We start from the raw sequence: 13,474 nt of genomic DNA on the forward strand, positions 1-13,474 counted from the left end.
ATGTACAAAGTTGTAAGTAGGAATAATAGTTCTTGAGATTGGTTGCACAGAACAATTAGGAAAGTAAAGCAAATTTTGCTGTATACTTTAAAATAAAATAAAAGTCTTAGTCAAAAGTAATTGGTAAGATATTAGATATTTTAATTATCACAATTAAACCATTTTAATGCATGTTATGGATGTATTGTCATGTGTGAATTTATAGGATTGTGATTGTTTTATAAAAAATAATGTTATTGAAAGAATTATGACCAGGTCTTGGTGACACATCCCCTTATTTTCAGCACTAAGAAGACAGAGGCTGGCTGATAGATCTGTGAGTTTGAGGTCACTCTAGTCTACAGTCAATTATAGGCCAGCCAGTGAGACCTTGTTTTAAATACGAATTTCTTTCTGACCTCATAGGTAGCAATGAATATCCTAGTAAGAGCACCAGTGGAAGGGGAAGCCCTGGGTCCTGCTAAGACTGAACCCCCAGTAAACTAGATTGTTGGGGGGAGGGCAGCAATGGGTGGAGGATGGGGAGGGGAACACCGATAAGAAAGGGGAGGAGGGCGGGGGATGTTTGCCCAGAAACCGGGAAAGGGAATAACACTCGAAATGTATATAAGAAATACTCAAGTTAATAAAAAAAAGAGAATTTCTTTATTAAAATAAACTAATTTTTACTATAAACGTTAAAAAATTCTATAAATAGAAATAGGAAGACCCTTCGCATGAGAAAAATGCATGTGTTAAATATATGTGTTAATTAAAAAGAAATCAAACTTAATAATAAAATGCTAAAATAATTTTATTTTTTTCTGATATGTACAGTGGGGTTATTTTTTTTAACTAGTAAAGAACTCACAAACAAAAAGCTAATAAAATTACATTAAAACATTTAGCAAATATATAGAAAATTTAGAAATAATCTAAAGGTATATCAATCATTTTCATGCAAATACTATAACACAATACAGAAATTTTACCTTAGAATGAGGTAGCTGATTTAAAGTTTAAATCGGAGCTAAAATACCATATGAAAAACAGCAGGAGCTAAACATATTTATTCATATTTAAAGTACTTAGAAAAAAGTTAAATACACATAGAAACCTACAGAAAAATGTGCAAACTATATCTGACATAAATAATCTGAGGGATGAACCTAAAATGATAGCTGTGAGATCCTGAAATGTTTTATATTGTAGAATCTCTTAGTAATTAAAATATGAGTAAGTATATGTATTTTCTATGTATTTAAATAAACTGTATTTAAATCAAAAGTAAAAAAAATCAAAAGAATGTTGTTTTTAGAATTAATTAAATCAGTAACTAAATTAAGGATAAAGTTCCAACTTCTGCAGAGACAAATGATCTCTAATCTACCTCATGAATATTACCTTGAGAACAGGCTCAATCTTGCCAGTACCAATTCTGCTGACAGATCTCTTGTTTGCATGCTAAATTCTAAAGCAAATAAAATTTGTTGAGATCTCTTAGAAGACTCTAAATCTTAAGATTAATTGCTTTCTTTTTTTTTCAAAGGTTTGCAACATCTACTTTCAACATTTGAAGCAGTTATCTCTCATAGTAGAAATATTTCTTTCCAATCGCAAAGCAGAGTGCAAGGAAAAGCAATTCTATTCCAGGGATGAGATTTTCAAGTACAAGTGTGGTTCAATCCATCAGTATTTCCCTGAAACCGAGCCTTTCAGGCTGCTGAAGTAGACAAATCTGATGTGTGGTTGGTACTCGGTTCCACCTCTTGCATGAAATATGTCTGGCATAGAAGGAGACTGGAAACCTCTAAAAACCTGTCTTCCTCCATTGTCACCTTAGCAATGCTCACTAAATGCAAAGCCTAGTGGGTCTATTTGGTAAGCATAGTTGATTATTTTAAGTTTATGAAATATGATTTAAAGTAAAAAGGTTCAACAAAGAGTGTCATGTGTGAAGTTGAATGCATAGGATTTTATCTTGGAAATATATACTTTAAATACTTTAACACTTTAGTTGTATTTGAAAGATCTGAAGATTAACTTATTCACTTCCCTACTCCAGTGGAATAATGAGTGATTCTAATTTCATATTTAACAGTAATAAAGAAATCAACTTGACAAAAATGAACTAAAACCTTTTGTTTTAGCTTTTTTCCTTTTTTTTTAATATTTTAGTGAGTTTGGTTGTAGTCTTTGGTTGGGCTTTAGAAATTTTTAGTTGTTTTATTTGTTTCAATATTTTCTCCATAGTAAAATTTCTATAGCTCTTCTTTCAAACTAAAACAATGATTATCTCAAAACGTTAGGCAGTTATATCCAATAATTTTGTTTGAAAGGAGGAAAATATACTTTATTTCAATCTTTTACGATTTTCTTCAGGAGAAAAATGCTTCTCTTGATAAACTGCCTGTTTTTAAATCTTTGTTCTCATGCCTTTAAAGAATGAATGGCTTCCATTCCAATTTCGTAAAAATATTTTATTAAAAGAATAGTGACTTCTAAAGTAAACTATGAAAAAAGCTCAATTATCTATTCAATTATTTTAAATATTATTTTAATTATTTGAGAAACTCATACAATGTACTCTGATCATAATCATTCCCCTCCCCGTTTGTGTCTTCCTTTTTAAGATTAGGCATGGTCTCGATAGTGACTGTATACTTTTAGGTGTGTGACCATCCACCAAAGCATGTCAGAACCACCAGGAGTCATACCCATAAGGAAAGCCTTCTCTCCATCTTCTAGTTACCTAAGCTGTTCAGATAAGCGTGGGACTGGTGGTTCTTGTCCCATGCTAGGGTTTTATATGGCTTCAGCTCGCTCAGTTATTGTGCATCATCCATTCTATGAACAACTAAGTTATTAAGCATTTACTTATTATTTGATTATATGTCTTCAACCTGAGAAAGAGACAGGCTAACTGTAGATTTTTAGTTCTCCTTTAATTCCTCCAAATCTAAACCCCCAACTCTGCAGTGGAACACCTGCAGCAGCCTCCCTCCCCCATCTCTAATAGATTCCACAAATCTTGTTGCTTTATCTCAGACCCCAACTCCATCAGACAGTCTCTGCAAACCCCATGGCCATTCTAACCAGGAAAACAGGTAGGCCTTCACCTCTCCATCTGCTTCTCCAAAGCCCAATCCTCCAGTCTCATTCCCAGTGCAGGAGGCACAAAGTTTCTTGTGTTCACAGGGAACTGTTAAGCACACAGCGTTGTTGCGGTAACCTCATCAGACAGAGTAAGCCCATGCAAAGAAACACAACTCAATTTACATGAATACAAGCTTCACTCCAAGATTGGGCAGATCTATCACTACACTACTCTATTCTCCAGCAATGAGATCCCTTATAATTTGTGTTTAAGGTTTCTTCAGGCCACGAACTTCAACTCTCATCTTCTTTCTACCTCCTCTTGCACCTTTGACCCCCTCTCTCTTCTTTATCCCTCTCTCCCCAACTCTTCAGCTCCACCTTTCGTTCTCCTACCCAATAACCCACAGGACACTCTAAAGCTGGAAAAAAGTAGACTGACAGTAGATCTTCATGCCTCCTTCCTTTCCTCCAGGTCGAAACCCCTGGTCTCATTCCCAGCACTGTAGTAGACCTTATTCTGTGGTTTCACCTCATCTCTGCCCCCATTCCCAGTGGTTAACTAAGCTGATACTGGCGAAATACTATGTTTTCTCCCTCCAGTGAACCTTCTCAGCTTCCCACTCTCAGCCTCATTTCTAAGTGTCAGCACACAATACATAGAAAAGCATATTATCTGGAACTCCTAGAAGCCACTCCTATCAGGATCCCAGAAGAATTTTTTTTTTTTACCAGTAAACAGAAAGCCACCATACTCTCCCAAGGAACGAAAAAGGAAAAGTGAAATCGAGGAACAAAACACCTACCTAATAAAGGCAAGACCAGATAGTATCACCTGGAATTACAATCTTGTGCATAGATGCTGGCATAACAACATGATCAATAATAGCCAGGATAATATGTCTTCACAAGAGTCAAGAAATCCTATTACATCAGGCCCTGAGTAATGTAACACAGCTGAAGCACAAGAGAAAAATCTTAAAATACTTTTCATGAATATGCTATAGGTACTTAAAGATGAAGTGAATAAATCATTTAAAGAAATCTTTGAAAATCAAGCTATCTTAGTCAGGGTTTTATTGCTGTGATGAAACACCATGACCAAAAAGCAAGTTGGGGAGGAAAGCTTACACTTCCGGATCACAATCCATCATTGGAAAAAGTCAAGACAGGATCTCAAACAGGGGCCTTACTAGCTTGCTTCCCCTGGCTTGCTCAACCTGCCTCCTTATAGAACCCAGGACAATTATCCCTGGGAGGGCACCACCTACCATTGTCTGGGCCCTCTCTCATAAATCACTGGATCCCATGGAGGCATTTCCTCAATGCAGGCTCCTTTCTCTGGGATGACTCTAACCTAAGTCATGTTGATACATAAAACCAGGCAGTACACAAATAAAAAGGAAAAGGGAATAAATAAAACAGGTCAAGACCTGAAAGTTGAAACGAATCAATAGAGAAAACCAAAACTGAGGGAAAGCTGGAAATAAGATTTTAAGAACTGAAATAGGAAACTCAGAGTCAAGCCTCATCAACAGAATACAAGAGAGGTTTAAAAACATAACAGAAAGATGAGATGTATTACTAAAAAAAAATAAGCCTTAAAAATTTCTGGCACAAAGCATCCAGGATTTCTGGAACCCTATGAAAAGCCCAAACCTAAGAATAATAGGAATAGAGGTTGCAAATAATTGCTGGCGTTTTTAGATGCAAAATTTAGGTGAGAGAAACTAGTTTATAAATATCTGAATATTGAAATTTGAACAAAGATAAAATTAATGGACATGCCAAACTGGATAAGGAACAGCACATGAAGCTACAATACTACACAAAGAACTGTACACAACGACTGATATTGGGAGTGATGGTCTACCCAGGGAAGAACACACACCATTTGGGTTGTTCAGTCCCAAAAGGCCAGCCCTGAAAACAGACATACAGGCAACATTATACTGACTGAATAAATTATTTTCAGGAAGGTATATGTACATACATATGCTTATCTGCATGCAACAATTAGTGGGAAAGGGATCTATAAATCTGAAGCAACATAGCGAAAGATAGATGGAAGGGTTTGAAGGAACAAAAGGGGAGAAATGTTGTAATTATATTTAATCTCAAAAAATTATCCAAAAGAGAAAAGAAAACTCATGCTAATACATAGCCTAGCAACAACTCTTGTGGGCATTTGTCCTCAAAAATATTTATATTCTCAATAAAATTGCACTCTGATGTATACAGCATCTTTTATTCATAATAGCAAAAAAAAATAATAGCAAAAAAAAATAACAACCCTTGAAAGAGTTCATCAACATGTGGCTCACGAAACGGTTGACCATTTGGAGACTCTCTCATCATGAATGGTATCTAGGAACAAACTACTTACATCCAGCCAGTAGGATGGATTTCTCAGAAATGAAACCAAGTTAAGCAAACAAAAAAGAATTAAGAAAAAGACTATATGGATCCAGGTGTGATAGTGCATGTCTTTTTTGCTATTGTTCCTAGTAACTCCCTACCTGCATTCTCCCAGAGCCACTATTTTCTGCAATCTCTCCCCAAGAACAGTCCTCCCAGGGATGTCAATTTAAGAGTGCACAACAAGACACATTAAGACCAAGCACAAACCCTCACATCAAGACTGAGCAAAGGAACACAATAAAATGCAAAGGGTCCCAAGAAAAGGCAAAGGAACTAGAGATATTCCCACTTCCACTGTCAAAAGTTCTTCACAAACATCAAGCCAACAATGAGAATATATAAGCAGATGACCTGGTACCTATCCATATAGGTGATTTAATTACTGATTCAATCTCTGTGATACCCTGGTATCCCTATCTAGTTGATTCTACTGTGTTCTCTTAGTATATCTGACCCTTCTTGCTCCCACAATTCCTCCTCCCTTTCTTCTTTGTCATTTCCTGAGCTCCAAGGAAAGGAACCCAATGGAGAACTCCAAGCTAAACTCTCTTTGCTTAATGTTTGGCTGTTGATCAATGAATGTGTCTGCTCCCATCCACTGCCAGAGGCATCTCTGTTGCCTTTGGATTATTTTCTCTTTACTGGCATGCCTTGTCTAACCTCAATAAAAAGAGATACACCTAATCTTACTGCAACTGGATATGCCAACACTGGTTGATATCTGTTGAAGCCCTTCCATTTTCTGAGGAGAAGGGGAGCAGAGGTTCATGGTAGGGGAGGGGACAGAGGAAAGAGGGAGGGACAGTGATCAGGATGTAAATAAATAACTTAATAAACAATTAAAAAGATAGACTGTAAGCAATCCTACAAGGCATTTTTTAAATTACTGATTGACAGAGGTATGCCCAGTTCCATTGTGGGTGGTACCATCCCTGGTTAAAGGTCCTGAGTTCTATAAGAAAGTAGGGTGAGGAAGACTTGCAGAGCAAGTAACCAGTAACTATTACCCCTTTGAATCTGCTCCTTCCTCTAGGTTTTTGCCCTGTTGAGACTGAGATCCTGCTCTGACTTCTTTAAATGATGAACACTGCTATATATATATATATATATATATATATATATATATATATATATATATATATATATAAGCAAAAACAAAACAAAATAAAACAAAAACAGTTATTCCCCTTCCCCAAAAACAATGTATTCTTTAGAGCTGATATCTATATAATATCTATAGAAATCAAAAGGCATACAATGTAGTCAGATACCACCCTGCTTCTACTCTATGAGTTCTACATGAAAACCCAGCTGCAAAAACGTTACATATGTGGAGAAGGACCTAGACCCATCCCATTCATGCTCTGGTTGGCATTAGATAGATGGATGGAGAGATAGATAGATAGATAGATAGATAGATAGATAGATAGATAGATAGATAAAATATATATAATTTTTTTAATTTAGAATGAGGGGGCCCTAAGCCAAGCTTATTTAGTCACAGAAATTCGTTTTATTTCCAACTAGAAGCACTGATTAGTAGAACATAATTTAGGTAATGCAAGTGAAAATATTTCTTGAAAAGCTAAAAAAAAATTCCTAACAATATGAATCAGTAATCTCACTTTATGTTGGTATGAACATAACTCATCTTGTAGATTTGCCTGCTGAGACGCTACATAACTAATTGCTGTAATTACTCCTTGGAGATAATTGCATCATGACCTCTGTTGATCAAGTTGTTGTCATGTCTTTGTAGTAGCAGGAAACCTAATCATCAAGTCTCTGGGCACAGTGGCTGAGCCTTGTGTCTACTGTGGATTTTGTCCAGAATTACAGCCAGAGAGGCAGTTTGGATGGAACAGCTGGTCTAGGTGCCATGGAATTGGTCTGTCTCCACCAAGTTCAGCTGTGACTCTGCAATGGGCAGATGAAAACAGAACCATTTTCCTAGCAACAAGTGGTCTGGTTCCCGTTCTTGGAATGACCAGTGACTATGAAGCATGGTTCCAACAAATTTGAATCTCTGAGCAATTTTGTCATAATGTGTATTGTTTGAAATCCCTCCTTAATGTCTAATTTATGGATGCTTTTGGAGGAATTTAGCATTTTTTTCCCTTGGCAACCCCTGCCTTCACATATTTCATATCAACTTAAAAGATAGGAAGAAATCTAAGATAACTAAGTTACTCTATCATTTGGCAATTTACTTTTAGTACTTTTTACTCTTCTGGTACATTTTGTGTCTAGATTATAGTCTATATACCTTTCTTTTTTTCTAAGATCAATTTCATAGGGTTCTCTTATGGATTTGCATGGTCGACAACTCAATATATGTCTTCAGAACCTTTTACTTTATCTTTTTCCTTAAAAGAAATAGATACATGATCTCATGTTGTAGTCTAGACTGTACTCAGATTCATAAAAATCTACCTGGCCCAGCCTTATAAGTGCTAGACTTAGGTGCATCAACTAGCATGCAGGGCCAGAAGTGTCTTATAAGTAGCTAATGAGAAAATGGTTTCTGTCCCTAATAGTCCTTGCAGTAAAAAATAACAAAATTCCCCGGTGATTAAAAGAAATGATACAAGGTTTATTTATAGGTTTAATTGGTGATATAACTTCGGGGATCTCTTGATGTGAAAGTATGATATCTTAATAATCTGTGACTTAGTGCTTCATCTCAACGTGCTAAGTCATTTGATCAATTAAAAATACTAAAATATACAATTAAAATATTAAAAATACTAAAGACACTGAAGTTCTTGACTGGATGTTAAATATATGCTATACTGTAAATTTCAAGTGAATTGATTTAAAAAGATTTAAATAGGTTAAGAGACATGATAACTGGGGCTGGGGATTTAGCTCAGTGGTAGAGCGCTTACCTAGGAAGCGCAAGGCCCTGGGTTCAGTCCCCAGCTCCGAAAAAAAAAAAAGAACAAAAAAAAAGAGAGAGACATGATAACTGCTTGAAGATTGGATGACTGGCACTGGGATCCACAGAGAGCACCACACATCACACAAAACTTCAAAGTCTTTGCTTAATGTCACCTGTGAGAGAGTCTCTCTAAATATCTCAGGGTAAGACCTGAATTGCAGTGCTAATATGGGAACACTGAGAATATAATGTTCTACTTTGTGTCCAGTTTTCATTAGATTTGGGTTTGCTGGTTTGTTTGATAATGATTTTTTAAAATAAGGAATTAGATGTAAGTTGGGGTTAGAGGCACTGTAGTTAATGACAGGCTAAGTATCTCCCTGATATTGGGTTGCTATGGATTCTGACATGTCTCACACAGTTAAGTTTTAATTTTCTGAAGCTCAAACAACTTCAGTCATCCAAAGAAACTTCCTTTTTGTTAGAATGTGTACTCCTGGTTATTGAATTGGAGGCTGTGTACGAATACATGTGTGTTCCACTCATGATGCTCAGAAGAAAATGATGACTGTCATGAAAATTCAAACTCTATATGTTTGAAGATCTTTGTTTGTTTGTTATGCTCTTTGAGAAACTGGGGTATTAGGTTTAAATCAGAGGTATCTGTGACACAGCAACTGACTGCACCTGATTGTCCTTTTGAGAAAAACGGTGGTTCACTGTAAAACACCTGTCTCCCTTAAAAGATATCAACATTAATTCTTATTTCTTCTGAAAATTTTGCTTTTGATCATATTTAATGGTTATCTCAAAATAATTTCATTTTCAGCTTAAATGCGCCTTATTAATAAGTATTCCTTAATTAGTAACATTTCTTAAAATTAAATCATTAAGATTAGGAAACATATAAAACATGGTTACTAAATGTTTTCTGGGAGTGTTTTAATAGGTTATAATACCGTGAAGGGATCTCAGTACTAGTGAAGTCCTGTTTATTTGGTTCTCAGAAGGTAGAGTATGAGGACAAATCTTCTGTGCTGACCCTCATTACATCACACTTCGTGATATCTCTCATGATGTAATACTGCCCTTGGTGCAGCTGTATTGGCTTACCGCATCTCAAAGAAAAAGTATTTTGCATAAAATACTGTTAAATGTCAACTGTTTGCCATCAATTTTCAGGAGTAAAATCAAAACCAAAGAAAAATTATACTTGTATAGGAGTTTTTAAATTAACACAAGACAAAAAATCGCAAACCTACAAAATGTAAGTTGCTTTGGAGAAACATCAAGGAGGAAGTGAAAGGGAAGGCACCTGCTCAAGTTAGTCCTGGGGCTTATTAGCTATCCACCACCCACCTGCTCTCCTAATGAGCTTGTTCTTAACTCTCTCTACTTCCTTTCTTCATGTACTTCAAGTCTGCAAGGCTAAGTGCTTCTTCTCCCACTGAAGCCAGGAAGGGCAGCCCAACTAGTGGAGCATATCCCACATACAGGCAACAGATTTTGGGATGAGCACTGTTCCAGTAGTTCAGGACCCACATGAAGACCAAGCTACACATCTGCTACATATGAACAGAGAGCCCTGGGTCCAGCCCATGTATGTTCTTTGGTTGGTGGTTCAGACTGATAGCTTGAAGGGTCCAGGTTGGTTGGTCTTCTTGTGGAGTCCCTTTCCTTCCCCAACCTCCATCCACACTTTGACTGTGGGTGTCTCTATCTGTTTGACTCAGCTGCTGGGTGAAGCCTCTCAGAGGACAACATGCTCTTGTTGGCAAGAGTAATCAAGTATTATTAATTCTGTAGGAATTGGCGCATGCCCCTGGGATATGTCTTAACTTGGGCTGTTTATTAGTTATTAGCTTCATCCCACCATCCCTGCATTCTTGTAAGCAGGATAAATTTTGGGTTAAAGGTTTTCTGGGTGGATTACTGTCTCTACCATTCCACTGGGGTTCCTGCTTGGCTACAGGAATTGGCCTCTTCAGGCTCCAAATCCATAGTGTAGTAAGTCACAGTTAAGGTCATCCCCATTGATTCTTGGTCACCTTCCTTTTCCCAGGTCTCTGTCTCATCCTGGAGATGCCTCCTACCTCATTACCCAAGTCAGTTTCAGATGTCCATTCATTTTTATGGTGTCTAGACATCTCTCCTGTCCTTTCCCAGTCTTGATCCTAAACTCTTCCATTTCCCTACCCATCACCCTCTCTCCTAGTTCACACCCTCCATCTACCTCTTATGACTATTTTACTCCCCCTTCTAAGTGAGATTCAAGCTTGAATCTTCTCAGTTCTTCCTTCTTCTTTAGTTTCTTTAGGTCTGTGTAGTATTTCATGGTACTTGTACTTTATCACTAACATCAACTTATAATGGAGTACATACCAAGTATATTATGGGACTGGATTACCTCACTGAGAATGATAATCTCAAGTTATATGCATTTGCCTACAAAATTCATTGATTTTTTTAATAGCTGAATAGTATTCCATAGTGTAGATATACCACATTATTTTTATCTATTCTTCAGTTGAGGAACATCTAGGTTGCTTCAAATTTGTAGCAATTAAGAATAAAGCTGCTATGAACGTAGTTGAGCAACAGTCTTTCAGGAATGATGGAGTACCTTATGGGTATATGCCCAGAAATGATATTGCTGGGTCTTAAAACTGTTCTATCTCAAGTTTTCTGAGAAACTGCCAATTTGATTTCCAAAGAGATCATTCAAGTTTGCACTTCTACCAACAATGAAGAACTATTCCCCTTTCTTCAATTCTTTTTGACCTTAGTCATTCTGATAAGTATAAAATGGAACCTCATAGTTGTTTAATTTGCAGTTCTCTGATGACTAAGGACTTCGAACATTTCTTTTAGTGCTTCTAAGTCATTTGAGATTCCTAGCTAATTTTAATTGGGTTATTTGGGTTATTGGTGTCTATCTTCTTGAGTTCTTTATAAGTTTTGGACACTAGTTGTTTGTTAGATGTAGGGTTGGTGAAGATCCTTTCTTACTCTGTGGGCTGATGATTGACAGTGTCCTTTGCCTTATAGAAGCTTTTCACTTTCATGAAGTCCCACTTTTCAATTGTTGATTATTAGAGCCTGAAGAATTGGTGTTCTTTTCAGAAACTTGTCTCATGTACCAATGCATTCAAGGTTATTTTTCTTTGAGAAAATTGTTTTCTTCCCTTCTTTTTCTTGGGTATTTGTATTTTCTGTATATTAGAAACTTCTTCAAAACTCCATGCCATATATTCCTGTAACACGCAAAATGCTTGAAATAATTCTTCATATAATTAAAATAATTTTATACTCCTACCTTTAGGGTCTCTAAATATATTATTGTTGAATGAAAAAAAATAAAAAAAGAAGAAGGATGTGACTACTCTTAAAATATGGAAACAATTTTTATATTATAAAATACGTATAAGGGAGAAAGCAGAGAGAGTCCAGGCTGAACATGGCTGGCAGAATAAAACAGACCAACAGACAAGAGATGGGAAAAGCAAGAGCATATGACAGGAGACACCATCCAAGTGAAGAGGCTCAGGCAGAAAACGTTTAGGGAAGGAATGAGGTAAGTAGTGCTGGGAGGAGCCACAGATTCTGACTGAATCTGGAGGAGCTTCCCAGTATCCTTGTTGTTATGTTAATTGGTATCTTGGTTTTTTTGTTCTAAGTTCATAAGACCTAACAATAGTTGTGTGCAAAGATTTTCTCTATAATCACTTGTTCACTTTTACAATTTACAAATATAAATAAGAGCAATACAAGTTTAAATTGCTGATCTATAATCTAAACATATCTGAAAGACTTGGTCTCTCTTAGTGAATTATTAACATTGGTAAATTAACTTTCATGAATGACTCTTCATTTTAGCTTATAAATCCCAGAAGAGAGTAATGACGGGAGGAATCATAGCCAGAAGCATTATTACCTCAGATAGCTGTCTTTTTAATTCTATCACTTACCAACAGTAGGATTTTAGACTAGATAATTAAATTCACTGACCTAAGATTTTGCATCAGTAATTGTGTAGCCCCAGTCTTGTGTCCTCACATCTTTCTTGTGAAAACTCCAAACATTAGTTGTTGGTATCAGGAACTGCTTTCACCTCCAGCAGTGAAGTCTCCTGGTCACCTACACATCTGTTATCATGGCAGTGGCTATACTTCACCAGCATACCTTTGGTTCAGCTTCTACCTTCACCTGGGAGCAGTTACATCACATTTCACATAAAAAGCAGACTCTTCCTTCCTCCTTCCCTTCCTTCCTTCCTTCCTTCCTTCCTTCCTTCCTTCCTTCCTTTCTCTCTCTCCCTCTCTCTTCCTCCACTCTTACCCAATCGCCCCCTTGTCTCTGCCATCCCCATAAACCTCCTCCACATGGGACTGTGTTGGCCTGGTGTGGTTTCTCTGGATGTGAGCCTCAATTTCCATCCCAACACTAGTAAATGCAGATTTTGGAGTGACTTCTTATCTGGTGTAGGATAATAACAAAATGTGTAGAAGTAAAGAATAAAAGAGAAAGCTATTTCCTCTCTTTTTTATTTTGTATCACATAGTTTCAGGATCATGAACATTTGCAGAGAACAAAAAAGAGGGTCATGTGATTGATTAATTTAGCTGCAAAACAGATTGTGTGCATAGCAACCAGCAAGGACATAGAGAACAGGCTGCCATTATGGTCCAGGTGCTTGCTGATATTCACAATGTCAAGAGAACATCTGGAGGTTGACTGAATCTCCCATTCATCACAAACATTTTTTCCTGTTATAACAAAAATACAAAGAACTATAGAATATCTAATCTAGCAAATTTGCATTGCATATCTTGATTAGGCATCCCATTGTGACAGGAGGGACATCAATAAAAACAGAAGAGCAAAACCCAATGTCATGCTAAATAGTCTTTCATTCTGTTTCAAATAAACCAAGAGAGGTGTAGGAGCACTGTACTCTGAAGTCTCAATGGTAAGTACATTTTTGTTTTTATTTCTTCTTGAACTTTTCTTTCTCCAAGCCTTGGCCTTTCAATTTTAAAAAATCACTGTAGTTAGTAGTCAGAAATAGAAAATAATTCTTTTTTAGTTTCTGAAAAT

General features: G+C 36.6%; 1 long non-coding RNA gene across 2 annotated transcripts in view; it reads left to right on the top strand.

Annotated features, from left to right (window-relative positions):
• Nucleotides 1-1,268: 1,268 nt before the first annotated feature.
• The window catches only part of LOC108352818 (uncharacterized), a 30,676-nt gene continuing 18,470 nt past the window's right edge, over nt 1,269-13,474 (top strand). The window contains exons 1-3 of one of the 2 annotated variants that reach the window (XR_005493510.2): nt 1,269-1,860; nt 11,700-11,951; nt 13,215-13,346. This is a non-coding gene — a long non-coding RNA (uncharacterized LOC108352818). The remainder of the gene's footprint in view (nt 1,861-11,699; nt 11,952-13,214; nt 13,347-13,474) is intronic. The other variant, XR_005493511.2, reaches the window with a different exon arrangement.

This window comes from Rattus norvegicus, chromosome 14, assembly GCF_036323735.1.
Source record: "Rattus norvegicus strain BN/NHsdMcwi chromosome 14, GRCr8, whole genome shotgun sequence".
In the NCBI taxonomy this organism is placed as follows: Eukaryota; Metazoa; Chordata; class Mammalia; order Rodentia; family Muridae; genus Rattus; species Rattus norvegicus.